The sequence below is a fragment of the Phascolarctos cinereus genome, unplaced genomic scaffold (assembly GCF_003287225.1).
Source record: "Phascolarctos cinereus isolate Bilbo 61053 unplaced genomic scaffold, phaCin_HiC Scaffold_726;HRSCAF=1367, whole genome shotgun sequence".
NCBI classification, from domain to species: domain Eukaryota; kingdom Metazoa; phylum Chordata; class Mammalia; order Diprotodontia; family Phascolarctidae; genus Phascolarctos; species Phascolarctos cinereus.
Window position 1 is genome coordinate 228,469,287 of NW_027556098.1, and position 26,230 is coordinate 228,495,516.

At 37.8% G+C, this 26,230-nt stretch overlaps 1 long non-coding RNA gene across 1 annotated transcript; it reads left to right on the forward strand.

The window, feature by feature from the left end:
- The first annotated feature begins 5,981 nt into the window (after window positions 1-5,981).
- On the forward strand, window positions 5,982-24,537 carry LOC144454553 (uncharacterized). The gene is made up of 3 exons (XR_013483046.1): window positions 5,982-7,103; window positions 12,072-12,158; window positions 24,305-24,537. It is a non-coding gene; the product is annotated as an uncharacterized LOC144454553 (long non-coding RNA).
- Window positions 24,538-26,230: the final 1,693 nt, after the last annotated feature.

The following is a 26,230-nucleotide window of genomic DNA, read 5'->3' on the forward strand; positions in this document are numbered from 1 at the left end:
TTATTAAGTACCTACTCTGTGCCATGCTCTGGACTAACAGCTGAGTATACAAAAAGAGGCAAAAGACAATCCCTACCTGCTCTCAGAGAGTTCACAATCTAATGGAGGAGGCAATAAGCAAATAAATATGTACAAGCAAGCAAGCTATGTACAGGATAAATAGGAAATAATTAAAGAGGGAAAGTAGTAGAATTAAGAGAGTCTATATTTCTAAGTCAATGACCCTTCTTTCTTTCCTTCATTTGATTGGCAACCTTTCAGTAGGGTTCTCAATTCAAAAAAAAATTTTTTTAATTAAAACACAAAATCCTTGTAACAAATAAGCATAAGCAGGCAAAACAAATCTACATATTTGCCATATGCACAAATGTATGTATAATTCTGACGTTTAATTCCTTTGTTGGGAGGTAAAGTATTATGCTTTCTCATCAGAGTTTTTAAAATTTTCAAAGTTGTTTTTGTTAACAATGTTGTTACTATATCAAATATTCTGGTCCTGCTCAGCTCACTATGCTTCAGTTCGTAGGATCTCCTCAGGTTTCTCTGAAGCCATTCCTTTTGTTTTTTCTTATAGTTCAATAATATTCCATTAAATTCATATTTAATGGGCAGCTAAGTGTTGCAGTAGATAGAGTGCCAGGACTGGAGTCAGAAAGTCCTGAATTCAAATCCAGCCTCAGACATTTACTAACTGTGTAACCATGGGCAAGTCACATAACCTTATTTGCCTCGTTATCCTCATCTCTAAAATGAATTGGACAAGGAAATGGCAAAGCACTCCAGTATCTTTGCCAAAAAAAAAAAACCCAAATGGGGTCAGGAAGAGTCGACACAACTGAAAAAAAAATGAACAACAACAAATTCATATAACTATTTAGTCATCCACAAATTGATAGGCACCTCTACTGTCTCCAGTTTTTTGCTAAGACAAAAAGAGCTGCCTCTAAATATTTTTTGTACATATAGTTCCTTTTCTTTCTTTGATCTCTTGGTGTATAGGCCTAATATTAGTATAACTGGGTTAAAAGACATGCACAGTTTAGTGACTATTGGGGCATAATTCCAGATTGCTCTCCAGAATGGCTTAACCAATTCATAGTTCCACTTAAAGTATGTTAGTGTGTATTAGTGTATAAAGTGTATTAGTATTCCTGCAGCCACTCCAACAATTGATATTTTCCTTTTTTTGTCATCTTTGCCAATATGATGGGTTTTAAAGTGAAACCTTAGAGCGGTTTTAATTTTCATTTCTCTAATTGTTAGTGTTTTGGATCAGTTTTTCCTGTGGATTGCCTAGATTCCTTCCTTTGAGAACTGCCTGTATATATCATTTGTACATTAATCCATTGAGGAACGAATAGCTTTTTATATATTTGAATTAGTTCCACATATCACATATATAATATGATATCAGGCATTTATCAGAGAAACAAAGTAAGTCTGCTTGAAACATATTAAATAAGCGAAACTAAAGAAAAAGCTTCTTGTAAGGAGCAAGGCATCTCATTGTTTTTTGGACTTCTCAAAGAGGGATAAAAGCTACATAGGCCCTATAAAACATGGAACAGTTCTATTTTGAACAGGAAGAAGCAGAAAGGTCCATGGCAATGGTCCAAACAAAACTCTAGAAACAACTGGTAAAACCTAGGTTGATTAATACACCCAATTAAAGGTCTATACTTTTAGATGAAACTAAATTATTAATAGAAATTGGGGTGGCAGTTTAACAGATGGTTCTGTAGAAGTAGAAGGAAAATGTTGCTCATAAAAAGCTTCAAATGATAAAGTAAAATAAGAAAAAATAAGAAAAAAATTGTTAACAATTCAGGCATGAAAAACTTCCATCATTAAGAGAACTGCATATTTTTTAGCTTTTACAAAGAAGCATTTATTTCAAAGAAACACCAAGAACATAGGTACAGAAATGTCCCTCAACATATAGGGCCACACTCTTGATACTCAATACTGCCTATACTGCACTTTCTACCATGTCATCTTAATCTCTGGGGAAAGTGGGTTTAGCACAATGTCTACCTAGCATTGGTCCTACCAGGTCCAAATTTGGCTACAATGTAAGTCTTCATCTCAACTATTACCTCAAGGCCTTAATGCTGGGTTAGTTGCAAAACCTTTGCAAGGATTTGATTCCTAAACTCCCCTACTCCCAGATGGCTTGCTCTCCTGACCTTTCAAAACTCACAAGTTTCCAAGCTCCAACTTCATTTTCCTAAAAGAAACAAAGAAATGAAAAGGTAGGCAAAGAACAAAAGCTCATGTTCATTCAGTCATATAAACTGAAATTTTGTTTTATAAAATTTATTTTATAAAATTTATTCAGCCAAAATAAACATTTATTGAGCATCTGCTATGTGCCAGGCACTTTGCTAAACTGGGGATACAAAGAAAGTAAAAAGGCAGTTTCTGTCCTCAAAGGCATCCATGGGGGATGCATCCATGGGAGAAGACAAAGAAAACCACACACAGAAGGGGGGAGGAGAGAAGGTATAACCTGGAGGAGTGAAGCCCAGTGGTAAATGAAGAGATGGTTGACCCAAGCACACTCCTAAAATTAAGGTTCTGAGAAGAGCTCTCCTCCTTCCCAACAGAGAAGATACCAGTTCATGGGGCCACATTTCCAGCCTTGAATAAGGGAAAGCCAAAAGCTTTTCCTTTTATAGCTTTGTCTCTTACTGCAGGTCATCAATCAGGAAGAAGTCAGCCAAGGAAGTAAAACTAAAAGGGAAGGAAAGGCTGGAGCCAGGCCTTTTGAACTCATCCTCAGTTCAAATTCCATTTCTAGTTCTACCAGTACAGTCAGTCAAAGAGGTTGATATCCACCATTTGGTTGGCAAACCAGAATCAGCTACCAAAAGTCTGTGTTTGCTTCAAATCTCTCTAAGACATTTTTACTATATATCATCTTCTCCCAAAAGTAGGCTTTCCAGCCTCTTCTGTGTAGGGAATTGCATCATGGGTACTCTCTACCTACTCATAATAACTGTTATTTGAAGAGGACCACTGACATCATGGAGTGATGTCTTGACTTACACATGAGTTGGACTTTCCAGAGTCACCAAAGTCCAGTGACAAGACAACTGGCCTTGACTCAGGATGCAGTGGATGACCTTGACATAACTTTGGTCTGACCAAGTACTCCTCAGCACCTGCTTTGGCTGCCCTTCATGGTCATGGAAACAAATTGTTCTCATCTGCCCGTGGGGGCGAGGTAGAATCTTTATGTGTGTAGGGTAGACACTCCCCTAACTCACCCACAGGTTTGAGGTCCATTGGTTACCCTCAGACTGTTTTAGCGTATCTGCCTAGACAGTTTACCAGGTGTGGTGCCAAAACATGCTACAGCTTTTTGGAGCCACAGAGGAGAGTTGAGTATCTTAAAAAGGGCTCACACCAGAAATTCTGATCTTCCCTGAGGTCCCCATACTCTCTGTAATGACTAGGCTCATAGGCAAGACCTGTTACATTCTCCTCCCTGTCTCACTGTGAAAAATTCCCTATGCTTTGTAAGCTAGGGGAAAATTCAAATGAAAATAACCTGGAAGCTTCACTTTACACTTAGAAAATTGCCATAACAGACAAAAAACAGGTACAGTCATTGTAAGGAAAGTTGACACTATGAATTAATCTAACTCTTCTAGAAAACAATTTTATGTAAGAAAAGTTACTCAATTGTTCATGTCATCTTTACCAGTTTATCATATTACTGGGCATGTATGCCAGAAAGGAGTTATATATGTATATACCATAATATTCAGGGCAACTATGTGGCACAGTGGACAGAGTGCTGGGCCTGAAGTCTGGAGAACCTGGGTTCAAAGTCAGCCTCAGACACTAGCTGTATGACCCTGGGCAAGTCACTTAACTCTGTTTGCCTAAGTTTCCTCATCTGTAAAATGACTTAGAGAAGGAAATGGCAAACCACTCCTGTATCTTTTCCAAGAAAACCCCAAATGAGGTCACAGAGAGTCAGGACTGAAAACAAACGACAGTTATAATGTTCATAGTAATATTTTTTTTTGTGTGTGCTAACAAAGAATTAGTGGATACCCATCAATAGGGAAATATATAAACAAACTGTTATAAAATGAGGGTTCTAGAAGAGATTGCTGATAAGTTCCCTCTAACTCTAGTTCTGTGATTCTGTGATGCTCTTAATATAATGGAATATTATTGTGATAGAAAGGACATTGCAATTTATTCATCAATAAGCTTGTCAAATTAGTGCATGTGATAGTTTTTCCACCCCACTGGAACTGAACAATGATTAACTTTCTCAGTTTTTAGTAAAATATATGTATACTAAATTGTGAACATTGTTCAATTAAATAGAACTTTAAGGTCAGAAGATCAGGGAAAGACCTAAGCATTCCTTTAAAATGGCATTGAAACATGACCAAGACACCTTTCATATACTAAAATGTGAGGAATTCAGAGAAGCCTGAGAAGACTTATATGAATGAATGCAGCATGAAGTAGACTCAGGAAAACAATATAAAGGAAGAAAGGAAATGAGCATTTATTAAGTGCCTGCTCTATACCAGACACAGTGCTAAGCACTTTACCAATAGTATGTCTTTTGACCCTCACCATAACACTGGAAGGTAAGTGCTATTACTATTCTCAGTTTACAGTTGGGGAAACTGTGACAAAGGTTAAATGATTTGCCCAGGGTCACACAGCTAGTATGTGTCTAGTAAGTAGTGAGTAATATAACCAATGACTACCATATTTTAAAGAGCAGGGGGGAAAGATGAGTGATAAGTAATCGTCCCAGAGAACTGGTAACAAAACATAACTCCCACCTCTTAGCAAAGCTTTCTTCACTTTGTTGTTGTTGTTGTTGTTGAGTCAAGACACTGGAGCTGTTTGCCATTTCCTTCTCCAGTGAATTGAGGCAAACAGAGGTTAAGTTACTTGCCTAGGGTCACACAACTAGTAAGTATCTGAGATATCAACCCCACAGTTTGGTCTAAGAAAGACAACAGAATTAGGTTGTATGAGTGTTTTATTTCTCTCAAGCTGGTGGCATGTGTGCAGACCTGCTGTTGGAACTGAGCTAGCTTTGGGGTTAGACTGCACAGATTGTAAAGACAAAAAGAAACTGCAAAGCTGGTGTGGTCATATCATGCCCCAATCGGGTACTGCCACAGGGGGGTTGATTTTCTCCAAAAAAGGGTTGTTTCATATAAGTCATGAGACATCCCAGGGTACACGGAACAAGGAAGAAGTCCTCAAGGTCCTAGAACTGTGATGTTTGTGCTAGTTCTCTCCCTTAGAGCTAGTATGAACTGGCTTAAGTCAGTTCTATGGTCACTGAGAAAAGCAGAGGGAATTCCAGGTTGCAGTGAACACTACAAAGGATCTCTGGTATGTCAAGTTCAAGGGATGCTCAGTCTGCCTCCTGATTGGCTGATTCTAATTCCCAGGTTAGTCCAGGCTTCTCTAGATGGTAAAAACAAATCAAGATAGTAAAGTCATTAACCATTCCATTTCCACAGAGGTTAGATTTGAATTCAGGTCTCCCTGACTCTAGGCCTAGGCAACAATAAATTGTTCTGTCTCTCTGTTCAGGTAACGTTAAGCATTCTTTTGGCCAGCGCATAAAACTTTAGAGTAAAGTAGTAAAATTAATTTATATGTATTTACAAAAGGGAAAAAGCAACTACTCTCATGCTAATAGGGAAGAGAAGAAGGTAAGAACCAAATCATACCTGAGACACAGATAAATTTTGTGAACATTGTGTGGGACAAGTGAAAGTTTCTCATGTAAGATGTAATCTATGCTCAATAAATGTAGTAAGGCTTCAGGATGAGCTGGGCCTAAGTTTCACTTTCGTTTTTGGGGAAGTGAGTTGTGTACCAGCTGCCCATCCCCCTCCCTTGTTTTATAACCACCCCTCTCTGTTGTTTTGTGCCTTAACTTTACCAAATAAGGCAATGCCCTAGCTCCCAAGCTAGTTTTGAGTAAAATGTATCTCTTGGGTTCTAAATCTAGACTTGAGGTCTCTTGCTTCAGCCAATGAGGATAAAGAGATTGAGACAAACAGGTGGGGAGGGGGGCTTTTTGGAGTGGTTTGTCTAAGAGACTATATATACTGCTTGTGTTGTACCAAGAAATCAGCAAGCGAGACCCAGACATAATTTAAAACGTGGATTTATTGCAGCTGCCAGGGGTATGCACATCCAAGTCAAGCAGCCTGATCAGGGGTCGAGCTGGAGTTTATATGGAAAAGAGCATGGGAGAGAAATGCCAGGAACACTGATGAGGTAATCCAAAGGTGCAGGTGTCTTTGGGGGCTATGGATGGGAAAGTACAGGGAGTATACCGGACAGGGAGGAGGATGGATCTTTGGAGTCTGGCAGGAGGAAGAGTCCTTGGGCTGGCCAAGGACACCCCTCTCCCTCTGTCTTGATGAAAGAATGCTCTGCAACAAGGGAAAGCTTTCTCACAACACAGGAACTTACTGAAGAATTGGGAGGCTTCCAGAGACATGATCTGAGGGCTGGGGCCTGAGCAGCCCAGCTCTGTGTAGCTGTACCAGGGAGAGAGGTAAGGGTCATGCTGAGGCCCATGCATGAATAACTGCTAGGCATGGTGTCCTTGGGCTGGGGAGTGGTTGTCAGAGACAGTGTTTCTGAGACTGGGGAGAAATTGGGGCACAAGTACAAGCACAAGCACTAGAGCACCCCATTATTACGTGTCAGAGATCACACAAACTAGGCCAGGTGTCCTGGTGTCTGGTATAAACATAATTATCTAAAGCAATTATATTGCAAGCTTTCTTATCCATTTGCATTGGAGGTATGGGCTATGCTGAGCTATGCAAGAGTACATTTCACTATTGTTTGGATTTAGGAGGAAAGAGGCCTGGGGCAAGATTAAGCACCAACTTTTGCTTTCCATGGCTTAAAGGGCCCTACTACCTAAATGGCAAAATAATGTTCTGCATTACACTTGCTGTTGTTTGTGCTTCGCTGCTCTACACCAGTCTGGCCCAGGTAGGAGACGCCCAACTCTCCTGAGAGACTTGCTAGAATAAAACCTTCTGTTTTCCACCTGGAGATACCTCTGAGTTTTCATTTGGGTAAGTGATCTCTATTCTACTCAACATCCTAAAGAATAATCAGTTGGCATATAACATAATAATCAATCAGCAAGTGTTCAGTAAGGGCTGACTGTATTCCAGGAACTGTGCTAGATCCTGGGGATACAAGTACAAAGAATGAAACAACATTAGATACTATCATGTGTTTCTACTGTCAGATGCCATTGCAAAAGTGAGGGTAGGAGATAGGCAGGGAGAGAAATCTCCAAGAAAAAAAAGAACAAGAAAAAGTTGGAGAGCAAACTATATTTTTCCTCTATAACTGACATTCTGTTCTTCAGCAGCTCAGATGTTATCAAGGTCACCCCTTACTTTTGCACTCCATCTCTCTTTTTTCTGAACCTTTTCTCAGGTTAATGAATTAGAAGAAAAAAGGCTCATCTGGGGCAAATCCATTGTCTCTGACAGGCCTCTTGCTTAATTTCCTGATAATTTCATAGCACATAGGCCAGAGTCTGAAAGGAGCACACCTTTCTTTTTTTCTCTAATACCTGTTCCTTAATTTCATGGATTATGGGACTGGGTTGTTTAAGAGTCCACTGATCAACAAATCACAATCAACAAACAAATATTTATTAAGCACTTTAGGCCAGGCACTCCAGCTAGGTTGTGAAGATGCCAGTAAAAACGAATGAAAAAAATCCCTACTGGCAAGATTTCATTTTAATGGGGGGAGGGGACAAGTATGTGTACAAGTACATATACAATATAAATACAAAGTGAATGAATACAAATACATAACCATAGTTGGATGGGGATCAGAAAAATCTTCATGGAAAAGTTTGAACTGCATCTTAAAGAAAAAAGGGGCTTCATGACATGGATTTAAGAAGGGTGTATTCCAAACACATGAGACAGCCAGTACAAGACACAGAAAGTAGGAGACAGTGTGTTATGTGGATGAACAAAGAGAAGGCCAATTTGGCTAGATCAAAGGGTATGTGGAGGGGAATAATGTCCCGTGAAACTGGAAAAATAAGTTGAGATCAGGTTTGATAAGGCTTTGAAAGCTAAATGTTGTTTTTCAGTTGTGTCTGTGACCCCATTTGGGGTTTTCTTGGCAGATATACAGGAGTGGTTGCCATTTCTTTCTCCAGCTCATTTTACATTCGAGGAAACTGAAGCAAACAGGGTTAAACAACTTGCCCAGGGTCACACAGCTAGTAAGTGTCTGAGGCCAGATTTGAACTCAGGAAGAGGAGTCTTCCTGACTTCAGGCCCAGCACTGTATCCACTGTGGGCTAGTTTTAGGGGCTAGGTGCCCCTAAAAACTAAATAGAGGAATTTATATTTTATTTGAAGGCAAAAGGGAACCACTGAAGTTGCCTGAGTAGGTCTCAGGTCTGTCCTTGAAAATGACTTTGGCAGCAATTCCCAGGATGCATTTGGGGTGGAGAGAGAGATTTTAGGAAAGGAAACTAAAGAGGCAAAAATTAGGTGACAAAATCCAAAAGATATGGTCATTAGGCCATGGCCCAAAATATCTATTCACAATGCACAAAATATGGGTAATAAGCAAAGCACAAGAGCCTAGTACAAAACTGACCTCATAATATCACTGAGAGTTGGTTGGATGGGGCTTATGACTGGATATGATCCAGGAACCTCCATTTTGAGGAAAGTGCCCTGGCCAATTGTAACTTCACTCCTCTCCAGGCTCTATTCCTCATTCTCTGGACTTTCTCTGCTGTGTGCTACAAGCAGACCTGACCCTCAAGAAAGCCGTCATGTCCTGCCGCCCCCCTTCCTTTTCTGTGTTCTTCACTCATTAGGACATAAACTACTTGAGAACAGGAATTGTCTTTCTGCTTATATTTGTAGTCTCAACACTTAGTAGCCCAATGCCTGTAACATAGTAAATGCTTATTGACTTCAATCTGCCAGCTAACAAGTATTTATTAAGCACCTATTGTGCCTCAGGCATTGTCCTAAACTCCTTCAGAAATAAAAACAATCCCTGCCTAGGAAGAGCTCACAATCAGATGGGGGAGACAACATGTAAACAATTATGTATAAAAAAGCTATTGACAGAATAAATAGGAAATAATCAACAGAGGGAAGACTCATTTTAGCTGGGACTTGAGGAAAGCAGAAGGTAGAAATGAGAGGGAGAGAATTCTAAGCACTGGGGACAGCCAGTTAAAATGTCCAAAGTCCAGAGATAGTGTTGTTCCAGGAAAAGCTAGAGGTCAGCGTCACTGGAACCAAGGAGGGTTAGGTGTGAGGGGGGAAGATAGGTATAAGGTGTAACTAGACTGGAGAGGGACAAGAGAAGAGAAGGAGAGTTGCACATGACAGACTTTGAATGCCAAATAGAGGACTTTTTATTTAAACCAGTAATAGGGAGCCACTGAAGTTATTTGAGTACAGACTTTAGAAACTTGATTCTAAGATGTTGTTACTTAGTGAACAACTTTAAAATATCTACACAGAGAGAGATTATTAATGAAATACTTACTAAACAAAAAACAGTTAATTTTTATTATTTTATTATTAAAATTTATTAAGCACACAGAGGCTACACAAACTTTTTGAGGATGGGAACTCTGTGTTTATATTATTTTCTGTTCAACTCTGAGTTCACTTTCAATCTATAATAAATACTGAATAATAGCAATAAACCTAAAGAAATAATGTATTATTCAAATGAAATGTCGTCAGGTTACTTGAGTTTCAATATATATTTTTAAAAATCAATGTAAATAAATAACAGATAAAATTCAGTCAGAAAATTAGTATTCCAGAAATATATTCATTTCCCAGATGGAGCAAGATGGAATATTTTTGTTGGTAATTACCCTTTGAATGGCAGTTTATTTGAATGTTTAAAGTAGTTCTATATCAAAATTTTAAAACGCTTTCATTTAAGAATACAAATTATTTGAAAGAAATTAGTGACTAGCTAGCAGCTGAGCTCAGTCCATTATTAGAGGTCTCTTTCACAATAGCATTAAGGTTTTTTTGATGCATTCAGGAAATGTAGATGCAGAAAGTCAACCTATGGATGCAGGAAATTTCTGGTAATAATCTGAATATATAGAAGATTTTATGCATTTCATGTTTGTTTTTCCTTGTACTTCATTTAATCTTCACAACAAAGTTATAAGGTAGGTAGGTCAGGTAGATTTTTATTCCCATTTTGATAGATTAAGAATAAACCTAAAAGGTAAATAATAATATGTATATATATTTATATATACACATGTATATATATAAAATGTATATGTATAATGTATAATACTATATACACTATATATGTGCCATATATAAATATATAGTACTATATGTTATATATGTATGTCATATAAATATGTATATAATATATAGGTATAATATATAATACATAATATAGATAACATAATACTCGGGGGGGGGAAGCGTATAATATATAGGTGGGGCAGTGGATAGAGTACCTGGTGTGGGGTCAGGAAGACTCATCAACCACTGGGATGATGGGTAAAACTACTTGTATTACCCAAGTTATAATTTTAAATATGACCTGAACAAACAATGAGTTCGCATGCATCTGGACTCCAAACAAGTGCATTGTACTGGTTTGAATCCTAGCCTCAGCTTCTTACTATGTAATATTAGGCAAATCTTTGGGTCTCAGTTTCCTCAATGTAAAATTAAATGGTAGGACTGGATGATCTCTAAAGTCCCTCCATCTCTAAATCCTGTGAAAAGTGCTTCTTGACTTTTTCAGTGGAAAAAAAAGTAATATTTGAATGTTAACATTTAGATATTCCTAGTTATAGATCTCGATGAATAAAAGTCTTATGTGTATAGAAAACTCTCCATAATTTAATCACATTATTAACCACTGTTGGTATTAATTCTGATTCTATGGTAGATTGGAGAGGGGAGATACTTAAGGCAGGCAGACCCACCAGTAGGTTATTGCAATAGTCCAGGTGATAAAGGCCTGTACCAGAGTTGTGGCAGTGTCAGAGGAAAGGGCCATATTTGAGAGATGTTGCAAAGTTGAAATCTATAGGCCTTAGCAACAGATTGGATATTAGAGGTGAGAGATAGTAAGGAATCCAGAATAATGTCTAGGTTGGAAGCCTGAGGGACTGGGAGAATGGTGTTGCCCTCTTCTTGTTGTTTGTCCTTCCTTCTTGAAGAGGACCATGACATTAAGAAGGTGGTGCATGATATGAATTTGATTTAAGTGAGAGAGGGCTGCACAGTCACCAGCCTCACTTTCTCCTCCAGAGCCGTCTGGAGGCAAGATATAGATCAGGATGACTGAAGATGGCCCCTGATGCACTGGGAGACCTTGGCCTTTTTAAGCTCACTTTTACTGAGGCAACACCCATTCAGTGATTAAGGCTAAAGTAAGAAATGAGCCAAAGAATGGCCTGTTTTACCTAATTAAAAAAAAATAAATCTGGGAGGGGAAGACCCTCAAGATTTCTGGCCAAAACAGAAACAACTACTATTTGTATTAACTCATCGCCATCTGGGCCCAATGACCATTAAGTGGGACTTAGACTGGGACCTATTGTTGGCCAATCAACGAGAGCCAGAGTGAATTGGGTTTAAGGCATGCTCTTTAAGAAAGAAATCTAGCCTGTAAAGCCCAAGATATCTTGCTAGGTTCAGCCATCAAAATTTACATTCCTTTGAGCAGAGAAGGTAAGGGTATTGTATTACCTGTATGAACAGAGAGAGTGGAGGGAGTGAAGGGAAGAAAAAAAGGAGGAAGGAAGGAAGGAAGGAAGGAAGGAAGGAAGGAAGGAAGGAGGGAGCAAGCTGCATTGCCCAACTAGAACTAGCCAGTTGGGTCCATAGTGGGCAGCTCAGACTACTCAGCGGTTGTTGTTTGTCCTTCATTCTCAAAAAGAACCTTGACATCAGGAAGGTGATGCCATGACTTGCAGGTGAGTTTGATTTAAAAGAGGAAGGGCTGTGCAAAGTCACCAGCCTCACTTTCTCTTCCAGAGCCTTTGGGGCCCAGGACAAGATATAGATCAGGACAACTGGAGATGGCCCAGGCTGTTCCCCTCTACAGAACAGAGAAGGTAGGAGGTAAGGAGAGTGTCTTTGATGATCTCATTAACTCCCATGGATTTAATTACCATCTCCATGCAGATAATTCTCAAATCTACCTATCCTCAAATCTACCAATCTCCAATATCACATCTCCAGCTGTCTTTGAAACATCTCAAACTGGTTGTCCAGTAGACATTAATTCTAATTAATTAACCATTATTAGTAACCAATTCTAATGTAACAAATTTGTATACAAAACAGTAATTCTTTAAATATATTTTTTTTCAAATGTGCATGGACTTGTCTTTCAGAGAATGGTATTAAATTCTAAAAGTGTTTATGAAGCATCAAATTATGAATGACACACTATTATAAACTCCTCAAAGAACAGGACTCATGTTCCTTTACAGCTAGAAAAGTGCTATGCCAGTTATAGAAATGCAATACTTATTTGTTGGGTGACTAATTTATTATATAAAGAATTATCTTCAATTTATCCCTGGACTAAAAGAATTTTTATCCATTAGCAGGGACCAAGTCCTACGTATTTTAAAATTGGATACTTAGAAATCTATTTGGTTTTCTCGAAGTACTTCTTTCTAAAATTCTGGGTCAGTATCACAAATGGGGTGTGGTGTGAAATTAGTACAATTGGAGAGGTAGATGAGATTCCTATTTTTATACTGTTTGTTTAAACTAAATTGCAACTGCATTTTTATGCTTTCATTTGAAAATCTGGATCATCTGTTCTACTAACTGAGAGGAGGAGAGGAAATCCATGGAAAAACTATATATTATGCTATATCATTTTGCTTCATTGTTGCTAGCTAAATCAGACAAAACTGAACAAAAATCACTTCAATGTGGTTACTTTTTAAGAATGATGATTTAAATTCCACAAGGTGGCAGCAGAGAAAACTCCATGTACAATAAAGTTCATAGAGTACTGAATGGCCAGGGATTGTGTATTTCTGGTTGAAACCATAAATACAGCTTTGGTTTCTAGCCAGGTTTTTCGTGCTCTTAATTTTGATAGCTTCTCAAAGAAATCTACTCTATTAGCAATACAGCTAAAGTAGCCTCAGGTCACCCAACCTAGAGACACTGGATGAATATTCCTGAGTAGGCATGTACATAAATGTGTAATATAAGAGCTAGACAGGACCTTAGATGACATGTAATCCAGTTCCTACATTTTACCTATGAGGAAAAGCCCGCTTCAGAATGTTAATTCATTGCCCAAGTTCACATAGCTAAACAGCAGCAGAGCTGGGACTAGAACTCAGATCTCCAGTTTCTTGGTCCAGGGGATTTTCCATGATAATTAAGTTCTAGTATATTGTCTATGGACAGCTAGGAGGAGCAGTAGATAAAGCATTGGGCTTGGAATCAGGAAGACTCATCTTTCATGAGTTCAAATATGGCCGTAGACACTTACTAGCTCTGTGACCCTGGTAAAGTCACTTAATCCTATTTGCCTTAGTTCTTCATTTGTAAAAACAAGCAAGAGAAGGAAATGGCAAGCTACTTCAGTATCTTTTCCAAGAAAACTCCAAAATGGGGTCACAAAGAGTTAGACATGGCTGAAAAAGAATTTAACAACAAATACTATCTATTATATAGTCTGGTTGGTTGTTGTCCTTCATTCTTAAAGAGGACTAAAATGACATCACTAGGTTAGGGTCAAGTTACGCTGTGTCTGACTGTGGCTGAGCAGACCTATATAAGCTCAGAATGTTCTACCAGCCTTTAGAGGTAATTCTGGACTCCTCACTCTCTCTCACCTCCCATATCCAATTTGTTGCCAATGCCTGTAGATTTCAACTTTGTAACATCTCTCAAATATGGCCCTTTCTCTCCTCTGATACCGCCACAACTCTGGTACAGGCCTTCATCACCTGGACTATTGCAGTAACCTACTGGTGGGTCTGCCTGCCTCAAGTTTCTCCTATCTCCAACTATCCATTCAACCACCAAAGTAATTTTCCATGTTATCCCCCTACTTCATAAACTCATGTGCTTCCCTATCACCTCTGGTATTAAATACAAATGCTCTATTTGGTATTCAAAAGCCATTCATAATCTAGGCCCCTCCTCCCTTTCCAGTTTTCTTATATCTCATTCCCCAGCACATACTCTTCAGTACAATGACACTGGCCTCCTGGCTATTGCACAAACAAGACACTACATTTTCTTGGCTCCAGAGTTTTTTCTGGCTATCACCATTGCCAGGAATACTGTCCCTCCTCATCTCTTCCTACTGACTAATCTGGCCTCCTCTAAGTCCCAACTAAAATCTTATCTTCTTCAGCAGGCATGCATAACCTGCGGCCTAGGGGGCACGCCAAACAATTTTGGGGGACCTGTGAAAAATGTAGAGGGTGTTTTCCACTTAGAACCTATGGACCACAGATTATGCAGGCCTGTTCTACAAGAAGCCTTTTCCTAACCCCTCTTAATTCTAGTGTCTCTTTTGTTTTGTTTCCTATTTATCCATTATGTAGATTATTTACACATATTTGTCTGATTGTCACCTCCTCCATTAGATTGTGAGCTCCTTGACGGCAGGGACTATCTTTTGCCTCTTCTTGTATCCCCAGATCTTAATACAGTGCCTGTCACAGATTGAGTACTTAATAAAAGTTTATGGTTTATTGTTGTTTATTGGTCCACTCTCTCTGATTCTAGCTAAATACACTGTCTGCTACTTGTCTAGGCTTTCTAACAACATCAATAAGATAAGGAAGAAGAAAAAAACTAATTTCCACATTTTCCCTCAGCCCTAGAGATCAAATCTAGAGCTGCTAGTGGATAGAATATTGGGGCTGAAGTAAGGAAGACTCATCTTTCTATATTCATATCTGGCCTCAGACACTTACTAGCTGGTGACCCTGGGCAAGTCACCTTAGTTTCTTTTTCTGTAAAATGAGCTGGAGAAAGAAGTGGCAAACCACTGCAGTATTTTTGCCAAGAAAACCCCAAATGGAGTCACAAAGAACTGTGTGTGACTGAACAACAAGACAAAAAGATCAAATCCTTCTCAGGGCTTAGCTGCAACTCTTGGACTCAAACTATTATTCTTTGACCATTAGGCTGGTTCACTACGTAACTAATCAACTCTAAACTGGCTTTCCATGTTATGGGTAGCCCAAGAGATGTGACTTGATCTTTTCAATAAGTTCTTTCCTGTATGGGGTTATATGCCTTTCATCTGCCACAAATCCTGTAATCCTCTCAAATTGATCCAGAACTTATTCACACCTAGTTTACACTTTGGATAGAATAATTGATTCAACCTATATGTCTGGGCCTTCTGTGATGATATTAATTGGTGGGGGCAGGAGGGAGTATGGAGCTCACTTCTTATATAATCAGCAGAGTTATTAACACCTAATAAGCTAGGTTGAAGACACAAATTGACCTTTCTTAAAATACAAATTAAACTATCAGGTTTCACAATCCTAGTAGCCAGTTTGACTTTGTTATAATCTCTTAAAACCATTATTCTTATTTTCTAAAAGAATAAGTTAATGTACAGCTTCAAATTAAAAAAAAACTCTGACATTTAAAGTGTACAAAACTTACTAAACATGATCTCATTTTAGCCTTACAACTCTGTGAGATAGATCTTATTATAACCATTTTAGAGAGAAGGAAAGGAGAGCTCAGAGAGATTGAATGACTTTTCCAAAGTCATGTAACTGACTATCAGAGGTGGGATCTGACTACAAAATCTTCTTGACCACCAGTCCAGTCCTCTGTCTGCTGTGCCGCTTCTGTTGGAGTGTATGGGATGTTCAGGAGGACTAACGCCTCTGGTGTGAGTGCTTGCCAAGCCCTTTTCAGGGCTGCTCATCCACCTTTGGTGTCCACCTGTCACCCAGCTCTCACCTGTGGTTCCACGAAGCTGTAGCATGCATGTGGCCTCACTCCTGTAAAATCACTCAGCAGACAGCTAAACCAGATTGAGGGTTACTGATAGGCCTCAAACCCGTTGGTGAGTTGGGGGAAGAGGTGTCTACCCCAAGCATGTGAAGACTTTCCCCTGCCAGAAATGGGTGGATGAGAACAATTTGTTCCTATGGCCATGAAGACAGCTGAAGCAGGAGCTGTGGAGTTGCTTAGAGCTTGATCAGATATCAAAGATGCCAAGGTCGTCCGCTGCATCCTGGGCTATCAACAGTCTTCTTGACTTTTGTCTTACCACTGGACTTCGATGACTCTGGGAAAGAGAGAGTAAAGCTGACAACTTTGTGCAACTTTGCTTCAATTAAACCCAACCTACACACAAGTCAAGACATCACCTTGTGATGTCACTGGTCCTCTTTGAAAAGGAAGGATAGGGGCCAGCTAGGTGGCACACTGGATAGAGCATGGGCCCTGGAGTCAGGAGGACCTGAGTCCAAATTCAGCCTTAGATACATGATACTTACTAGCTGTGTGACCTTGAGCAAGTAACATAACCCCAATTGCCTCACCAAAGGGAAAAAAAGGAAAGAAAAGGAAGGATGAACAACAAACATTGGGAAAACAATAAAATAAAAAAAAATTCATATTTACATGGCACTTTTAGGTTTACAAAGAACTTTTTTTTATAACATCACTATGTGAAATATTACCACGGGGGGGGAGGGGAGCTAGGTGGCACAGTGGATAGAGCACTGGCCTTGAAGTCAGGAGGACCTGAGTTCAAATCCAACCTCAGACCAAACACTTGACAGTTACTAGCTGTGTGACCCTGGGCAAGTCACTTAACACCAATTGCCTTTAAAAAAAAAAAGAAATATTACTACAGGATGAATAATATCCCCATTTTACAGAAGAAGAAAATGAGAAACAGAGATTAAGTGACTGGCCTTTAATCACACATTCAGTAAATATTGAGGTAGAATTTGAACCCAGGTTTACAGACACCAAAACTAGGATTCTATCTAGTATGCTGCCTTTAAAATAAATTTGCCCAATTGGCAATCAGAAACAATAGGAAAAAAATAGTTAGCATTTATATAGTGCTTTATGGGCAGCTAGGTGGCACAGGGGATAGAGTATAGAGGATAGACTCCTTTTCCTAAGTTCAAATCTGTCCTCAGATACTTACTAACTCCATGATCCTGGGTAAGTCATTTAACCCTGTTTTGCTTCAGTTTCCTCATCTGTAAAATGTGCTGGAGGAGGAAATGGCAAAGCACTCCAGTATCTTTGTCAAGAATGCCCCAAATGGGGTCACAAAGACTTGGACATGAGTGAAGTGACTGAAGAACAACAACATATGCAGACTTTAAGGTCTGCAAAGCATTTCACAAATGTTATCACATCTGAAACTCACAAAAACCCTGGGGGGGTGGGGAGTAGATGCTGTTATTATCCCCATTTCACAGATGAGGAAATTGTGGCAGATAGAGGTCAGGTCACTTGCCCATGGTCACTGAGCTAGTACATGTCTGAGGACAGATTTGAGCCCAAGTCTTCTGGACTACAGATCCAGTGCTATGTCCACTGAACCACCTAGCTGCCTTTAAGCAATATAATATGTCCACCCAATATAATGTGTCTCTCATTATATTTTAAGTATATTTGAAGGTTAAAAAAATCTTCTACTCTAAATCATCTGCTTGAAATACTTTGAAATTTTTGCCAAAGGCATCAACATAATATAATACTTCCTTAGTTGGTATCAGACAGCTGTTCCTAGATCTGGCTCTGTAACTACTAACTTGCTATGTGACCTTGGACAAGTCACCTTTCTAGTATCAGTTTTTCTCCTCTGCAAAAATAAATAATAAGGAAAAAGGAATCTAAATGAAAAGATAACCTAGAAAGTCATTTCTAGCTATAATAGCCTATCTAAAAGTGGTAAAGGACTTGGAGAAGTGTTTTAGGCTTCCCTCTAGCTTCCTTCCTGACCCCACTCACCCCAATCAATGAGAGATTTATGTTCTGAATGCTACATTGGCAGCCTTGAATTTTTTTTTTAATAAGCAAGAGGAGGATTCAATTCATAAATATTAGAATTTGTATAGAATAATTCAGGTTGTGATGGGGCAGGGATGCACAGGATGAGAAGGCACATGTAATCTGCAAGGCCGGTTTTGTGTCCCCAACTTTTAGCACAATGCCTGGCACATAGTTGGTGCTTAATAAATGCTAACTGACCGACTGACCAACTCTACTACATGTAATTAGAAGTTTAATCCTTATTCCCTGATAGCTTTTAAGTGTAATCAATCTTAACTTTAAAAAATTTAACATATAAAAAAAAAATTAATAAAAAATATTTACTTATTTATTTTAAGGGATCATACAAAAACTTGCAAAAGTGAATGAGAGCCCATTTTATAATTTTCTTAAATTCCCAGAAAAGGAGAACCTAAAACATTCCTTTTTAATACACTTCAATATTTAAAAACTCTTCTTGTCAATTAGACCACATTCATGTTGCTCTTCCATGCTCTTCTATAATCCAAACTATGCTGAGTGAGACTGCAGAATACAGTACTCAAACTGGAGTATATTTTTCTGAAATAAATCCAAATACCATGTTAAGCCGTTTCAGTGGACTGACTCAGCCATATAAAAAGAAAACCTGCTTTTTTCTTCAGCAACCCTGATTACTGAGTAATGACTAGAGTCTTCCCTAAACAAGGGCACTATGGCAACCAGACTGCCCAGAGGAAAAAGGGAGGGAAGGAAGATGTTACTTAGCAACAGGAACCTTTATGCAAGAGGTTTTCTTGTTTTTGTTTTTGTTTTTGTTTTCTGCTAAATTGCTAAAGAAAATTGCAAGCAGTTGGTAGGATTAGAAAATGTAATCAAAATAGAGGAAGTACAAGGATAATAGACTGAGAAGAAAAATTTAGGGATGTTGAGCAGAGGAATAGGAAATTACTGTAAAGGAAAAAATACATGATTTTTATCAGTAACATTTATTAAGTGTCTACTATGTGCCATGCAGTCTAAGTGCTCAGGATACAAAAAGAGGTAAAAGAGACCTCAAAGAGCTTACAATATAATGGGGGAAATAAGCAACAAATGTTGCTGTTATTTTAGTCATATAAGATGATTATTATTATTATTATTGTTATTATTTGGCTAGACAATTGGGGTTAATTGACTTGCCTAAGGTCACACAGCTAGTTAAGTGTCAAGAGTCTGAGGTCACATTTGAACTCAGATCCTCCTGACTCCAGGGCTAGTGCTCTATCCACTGCACCACGTAGCTGCCCCCATGTAGGATTATTCTTGACCCCATTTGAGATTTTCTTGGCAAAGATGCTAGGTTTGCCCTTTCCTTCTCTGAATCATTTTACAGGTGAAGAAACTGAAGCAAAAGAGTGACTTGCCCAGTCAGACAGCTATTAAGCAACTGAAGCCAGATCCTGACTCCAGGCCCAGCATTCCAAACAAGTATGTACAAACAAGCTATACATGGGGGAAGTAGGAAATAAATAAAAGAAGGAAGGCAGTAGAATTAAGAGGAGCTGGGAAAGGCATCTTGCAGAAGATGAGATTTTAAACATTTGTGTTTATTTTTTGCTAGGCAATGGGGTTAAGTGACTTGCCCAGAGTCACACAGCTAGTAAGTGTTATGTGTGTGAAGTTGGCTTTGAACTCAGGTCCTCTTGACTCCAAGGCCAGAGCTCTATCCACTGTGCCACCTAGCTGGCCCAGAAGATGGGATTTTAGTTGGGACTTGAAGAAATCTAGGGAAGCCAGGAGGCAGAGATGAAAAGAGAGAGAGAGAGAGAGAGAGAGAGAGAGAGAGAGAGAGAGAGAGCATTCCAGGCTTGGTGAACAGCCAGAGAAAAGGCCCAGAACCCAGAGATGGAGTACATATCAAAGATTGTTATTTCAAAGGAAAATCAGAGTAATTAAATATTTAGTAACATTCTTAAAAAAAAAAAAAAGAAAAGAAATGTGGTAGTATAGTTACCATGAAAAGAAAATGAACTTCAGAAATAAAGAACAAATTGATCTGTGATCAAAAGGAACAAAGAACATAATTTTAGCAAGGTCATTGACCAATGATCATCTAAATGAAAATCCCCACATTTTATACAATAAAGAAATAACTCCATACCTAAAGTCAGACCTGTTTAGAAGGTAGTTAAACCTGCTGCAGTTAGACCTATACCGAGAAAGAATTTTTTCAGTGCAGATTTTGCACTATAAATGACGAATAGGCTATCTTTGAAGGTCACTTTTCAAAAAGATCTTTCCTGTGGAATGGTCAATTCCTATAGGGTGAGGAATCACCCTTTCATTTGGAGTTTTTGAAAGTCCTTTGCCCTTATCCACAACAACAGTTAGCATTTACTGAGTCCATTAAATAGTATACTCAAGGATTGGATCTTGACCTGATATTCTGCAAATAAGCCAAACATCTTTTGATGATATTCTTTATTTAGTTTGATAATGCTTTTTTAAAAGCATGCATAGTCCATGTATACGGAAGAGCAAGGCTTCATTAATATAGGGGTGGCCTTTGTATGAGGACATATGAGAGAAGGGAAAAGTAATATCTGTTGTCTCCAAAGCTCACTCAGGCTTTCTGAGTTGTGGTGTCATGAAAATTTGGCAAGGAAAGTCTTGTTTTGATGTAGAAAATTCAGAAAATCCAAGAAAGCAGTTGATTTTTCTATAGATACTAAATCAAGGCCTTGCTGTCTCAGAAAAACATCTGCTGCCTCAAGCTCAATGGATTTTCCACAAATACTTCCCTATGCAATTCAGATCTAATTATTGTGGAGAGAACTAGAAAACTCCCCCCTCTCAGGATGTATACCCTCTACCTCTCCAGCCTCATTTCATACTTCTTCTCTTTATTAACCAGATTACTAGCTATTCTCCAAACTTGTCTCCATTTATTTATATAATAGAGATACTCTCTTACCCATATGGGTTTTTCAGAAACCTCATCTTCCTTTGGAGCAGCTATGTGATGCAGTGGATAGAGCACTAAGCTTGAATCATGAAAACCTGAGTTCAAATTTGGCCTCAGACACTTACTAGCTGTGTGACTCTAGACAAGTCACTTAACCCTGTTTGCCTCAGTTTATTCATTTGTAAAATGAGCTGGAGAAGGAAATGGCAGATCACTCCAGTATCTCTGCTAAGGCCCGAATGGGGGTCACAAAGAGTCAGACACAACTGAACTCCTCTGGAAGTCTTCCTGATCCTCCTCTACCCAATGCACTTTATACTCCTCTTCCAGTAGAATATAATCCCCATGAGGGCAGGAGAGTTTTATTTTTGTCTTCCATAGCTGTAGTCTATTTCCCTCCTGCTATGCTTTTGTTGCTCCTCCGGTAAATGTGTTTTCAATAGACAAGTCAGACCAACAAACCAGTCTGGTTAGAGCAAGTAAGAAAGGAGCAAGAGATAAGATTGAAAATATAAGTTGTGGTCAGATTGTGGAGGGCCTTTGATATCATTGTAGAGTATCTGAAATAGAAGAAGAAAAAAAGGGAGAAAAGTGGCAAAAATTCAAATGACTCTTAATTAAGGATGGTCAAGAAGGATGACACATTAAAAAAAAATTCATGTAGTTACAGCGCTTTATATAAATGCATGAGTGAATGAATGAATTAAAAAAAAAAGAATTTAACAAGTACTTACTATTTGCAAAGCACTATGTGAAGTATGAGACACGGATAGGAAAATAAACCTGAAATAGATTAGAAAAGTGAGATAGTCCGTGCTCCCAAGTAGCTCACTTTCTTTTTTTTTTAAATTTTATTAATTTATTTTGATTTATCAACAATCACTTCCATATGCTTTTGAGTTTTAAATTTTTCTCCCTCTTCCTCCCCACCATTCTCCCCAAGACGGTACACAATCTGATATAGGCTATACATTTACATTCCTATTAAACATAATTAAAACCAATAGGAGGAGCCGTCAGAAAGAGGAAACAAAACTCAACAGAAGAGAAAAAAAAATGATAGCGATGCAACTTCCATAGTTCTTTCTCTGGATGTGGATAGCATTTTCCATCACAAGGCCTCTGGAGATGTCTTAGATCCTTGTAATGCTGAGAAGGGTTAAGTTTATCAATATTAGTCATTGCACGACGTGGCTGTTATTGTATACAGACTTCTCTTGGTTCTGCTCACTTCACTCAGCATCAGACCATACAAGTCTTTCCAGGTTTTTCTGAAGTCAACCTGTTCATCATTTCTTATAGCACAATAGTGTTCCATTATATTCATATACCACAGCTTGCTCAGCCTTTCCCCAATTGATGGGCATCCTTGCAATTTCCAATTCTTTGCCACCACAAAAAGAGCTGCTATGAATATTTTTGTACATGTGGGTCCCTTTCCCACCTGTATGATCTCTTTGGGATATAGCCCTAGAAGTGCTATTGCTGGATCAAAGGGTATGCACATTTTTATAGCCCTTTGGGCATAGTTCCAAATTGTTCTCCAAAATGGTTGGATCATTTCACAACTCCACCAGCGATGCATTAGTGTTCCCATTTTCCCACATCTTCTCCATCATTTATCATTTTCCTGTTTTGTCATGTTGGCCAATCTGATAGGTGTGATGTGGTACCTCAGAGTTGTTTTAATTTGCATTTCTCTAATCAATAATGATTTAGAGCATTTTTTCATATGACTATAGATGGCTTTAATTTCTTCATCTGAGAACTGTCTGTTCATATCCTTTGACCATTTATCAATTGGGGAATGGCTTGTAGTCTTATAAATTTGTCTTAATTGTCTATATATTTTAGAAATGAGGCCCTTATCAGAGAGACTGGTTGTAAAAATTCTTTCCCAATTTTCTACCTTCCTTCTAATTTTAGTTGCATTGGCTTTGTTTGTGCAAAAACTTTTCAATTTAATGTAATCAAAATTATCCATTTTGCTTTTCATAATGCTCTCTATCTCCTGTTTGGTCATGAATTCTTCTGTTCTCCATAGATCTGATAGGTAAACTATTCCTTGTTCTCCCAGTTTGCTTATAGTATCAGCCTTTATGTCTAAGTCATGAACCCATTTTGACTTTATTTTGGTATTTGGTGTGAGATTTGGGTCTATGCCTAGTTTCTGCCATACTCTTTTCTAGTTTTCCCAGCAGTTTTTTTCAAAGAGTGGGTTCTTATCCCAGAAGCTGGGGTCTTTGACTACTGTGTCTTGCATATTTAGCCTATTCCACTGATCCACTACTCTATTTCTTAGCCAGTACCAAGCAGTTTTGATAATTGCTGCTTTATAATACAATTTAAGATCTGGAATAGCTAGGCCACCCTCCCCTGAATTTCTTTTCATTAATTCCTTTGATATTCTGGACCTTTTGTTCTTCCACATGAATCTTGTTATTATTTTTTCTAACTCTATAAAATAATTTTTTGGTAGTTAGATTGGTATGCACTGAATAAGTAAATTAGCTTAGGTAGTATTATCATTTTTATTATATTAGCTCGGCCTACTCATGAGCAACAGATGTTTTTCCAATTATTTAGATCTGATTTTATTTGTGTGAAAAGTATTTTGTAATTGTGTTCACAGATTTCCTGGGTTTGTTTCGGTAGGCAGACTCCTAAATATTTTATAATGTCTACAGTAAGTTTAAATGGAATTTCTCTTTCTATGTCTTGCTATTGGGCTTTGTTGGTAATATATAGAAATGCTGGTGATTTATGTGGGTTTATTTTATGGCCTGCAACTTTGCTAAAGTTGTTTATTATTTCAAGTAGTTTTTTACTTGATTCTCTAGGATTCTCTAAGTATATCATCATGTCATCTGCAAAGAGTGATAGCTTTGTTTCATCTTTGCCTATTCTAATACCTTTAATTTCTTTTTCTTCTCCTATTGCTAAAGCTAACGTTTCCAGTACAATATTGAATAACAGTGATGATAGTGGACATCCTTGTTTCAGCCCTGCTCTTATTGGAAATGCTTCTAGCCTGTCCCCATTACATATAATGCTTGCTGAAGGTTTTAGATAATCTGATGCTATTTATTATTTTAAGGAAGACTCCATTTATACCTATGCTTTCTAGTGTTTTTAATAGGAATGGGTGTTGTATTTGGTGTCAAAAGCTTTTTCTGTATTATTCTTGTGATAAGTTGCTGTAATCTATTTGCTAATATTTTGTTTAAAATTTTTGCATCTATATTCATTTGAGAAATTTGTCTATAATTTTCTTTCTCTGTTTTGACTCTTCCTGGTTTAGGTATGAGCACCACATTTGTATCATAAAAAGAATTTGGTAAGACTCCTTCTTTGCCTATTTTCCCAAATAGTCTATATAGTATTGGAATTAATTGTTCTTTAAATGTTTGATAGAATTCACATGTAAATCCATCTGGCCCTGGAGATTTTTACCTAGGGAGTTCATCAATGGCTTGTTCAATTTCTTTTTCTGAGATGGGGTTATTTAAGTATTTTGCTTCCGCTTCTGTTAATCTGGGCAATTTATATTTTTGTAAATATGTATTCATTTCACTAAGATTGTCAAATTTATTGGCATATAGTTGGGCAAAATAATTCCTAATTATTGTTTTAATTTCCTCTTCCTTGGTGGTAGCTTCACCCTTTTCATTCTTGGTACTAGTAATTTGGTCTTCTTCTTTCTTTTTTTTAATTAAATTAACCAAAGGTTTATCTATTTTATTGATTTTTTTATAAAACCAGCTCTTAGTTTTATTTATTAGTTCAATAGTTTTCTTAATTTCAGTTTTCTTAATTTTTCCTTTGGTTTTCAATATTACTAATTTAGTGTTTAGTTGAGGATTTTTAATTTGTTCTTTTTCTAGTTTTTTTTAGTTGTATGACAAATTCATTGATCTCATCTTTTTCTATTTTATTTATATAAGCATTTAGAGATATAAAACTTCCCCTAAGAACTGCTTTCGCTGTATCCCATAAGTTTTGATATGTTGTCTCATTATTGTCATTCTCTTGAATGAAATTATTGATTGTTTCTATGATTTGTTGTTTGACCCAATCATTTTTTATGATTAGATTTATTTAGTTTCCAATTATTTTTTAGTCTATGTTTTTATATATTTTTTACATATTACATATAATTTTTATTGCATCATGATCTGAAAAGGATGCATTTAATATTTCTGCCTTTCTGCATTGAATTGTGAAGTTTTTATGCCCCTAGTACATGGTCAGTTTTTGTGTATGTGCCATGTACTTCTGAGAAAAAAATATATTCCTTTCTATCCCCATTCAGTTTTCTCCAGAGGTCTATCATACCTAACTTTTCTAATGTTCTATTCACATCCTTTACTTCTTTCTTGTTTAATTTGTGGTTAGATTTATCTAGTACAGAGAGGGGGAGGTTGAGGTCCTCCACTAGTATAGTTTTGCTGTTTATTTCTTCCTGTAACTCTCTGAACTTCTCCTCTAAGAATTTGGATGCTATACCATTTGGTGCATATATGTTTAGGAATGATACTATTTCATTGTCTATGGTGCCTTTAGCAGGATGTAGTTTCCTTCCTTATCTCTTTTGATTAGATCTATTTTTGCTTTTGCTTTGTCTGAGATAAGGATTGTTACCCCTGCTTCTTTTACTTCAGCTGAAGCATAATATATTCTGCTCTAGCCTTTTACCTTTACCCTGTATGTGTCACTCTTTTTCAAATGTGTTTCCTGTAAGCAACATATTGTAGGATTATGGGTTCTAATCCATTCTGCTATCCCTTCCCTTTTTTTATGGGAGAGTTCATCCCCTTCACATTCACAGTTATGATTACTATCTGTGTCTTTTTCTCCATCCTTTTTACCCCCTGTTTATGCTTTTCTTTCTCCTTTCTCCTTTTCCCCCTCCCACTAGTGTTTTGCTTTTGACCACCACCTCCTTCAGCCCCTCCTCCCTTCTATTATCCCTTTCCCTTTTCTTCCCCTTTACCCTTACTGCTTCTTCTCTCCCTTCTATCCCCCCTCCCTTTTCTTTCCCCTTTTCCCTCCTACTGCCATTTTCTAAGATCAGATTAATCCACTTATTTGGATCCATTTAACCCACTTGATTCGATTTTTTTTATCATTACATCAAAGTCAACTAATATCCACCCTCTTTATGTATACTCCTTTAACATGGTGTTATAAGAATGCAATTCTCAAGAGTTGCAAATGTCATCTTCCC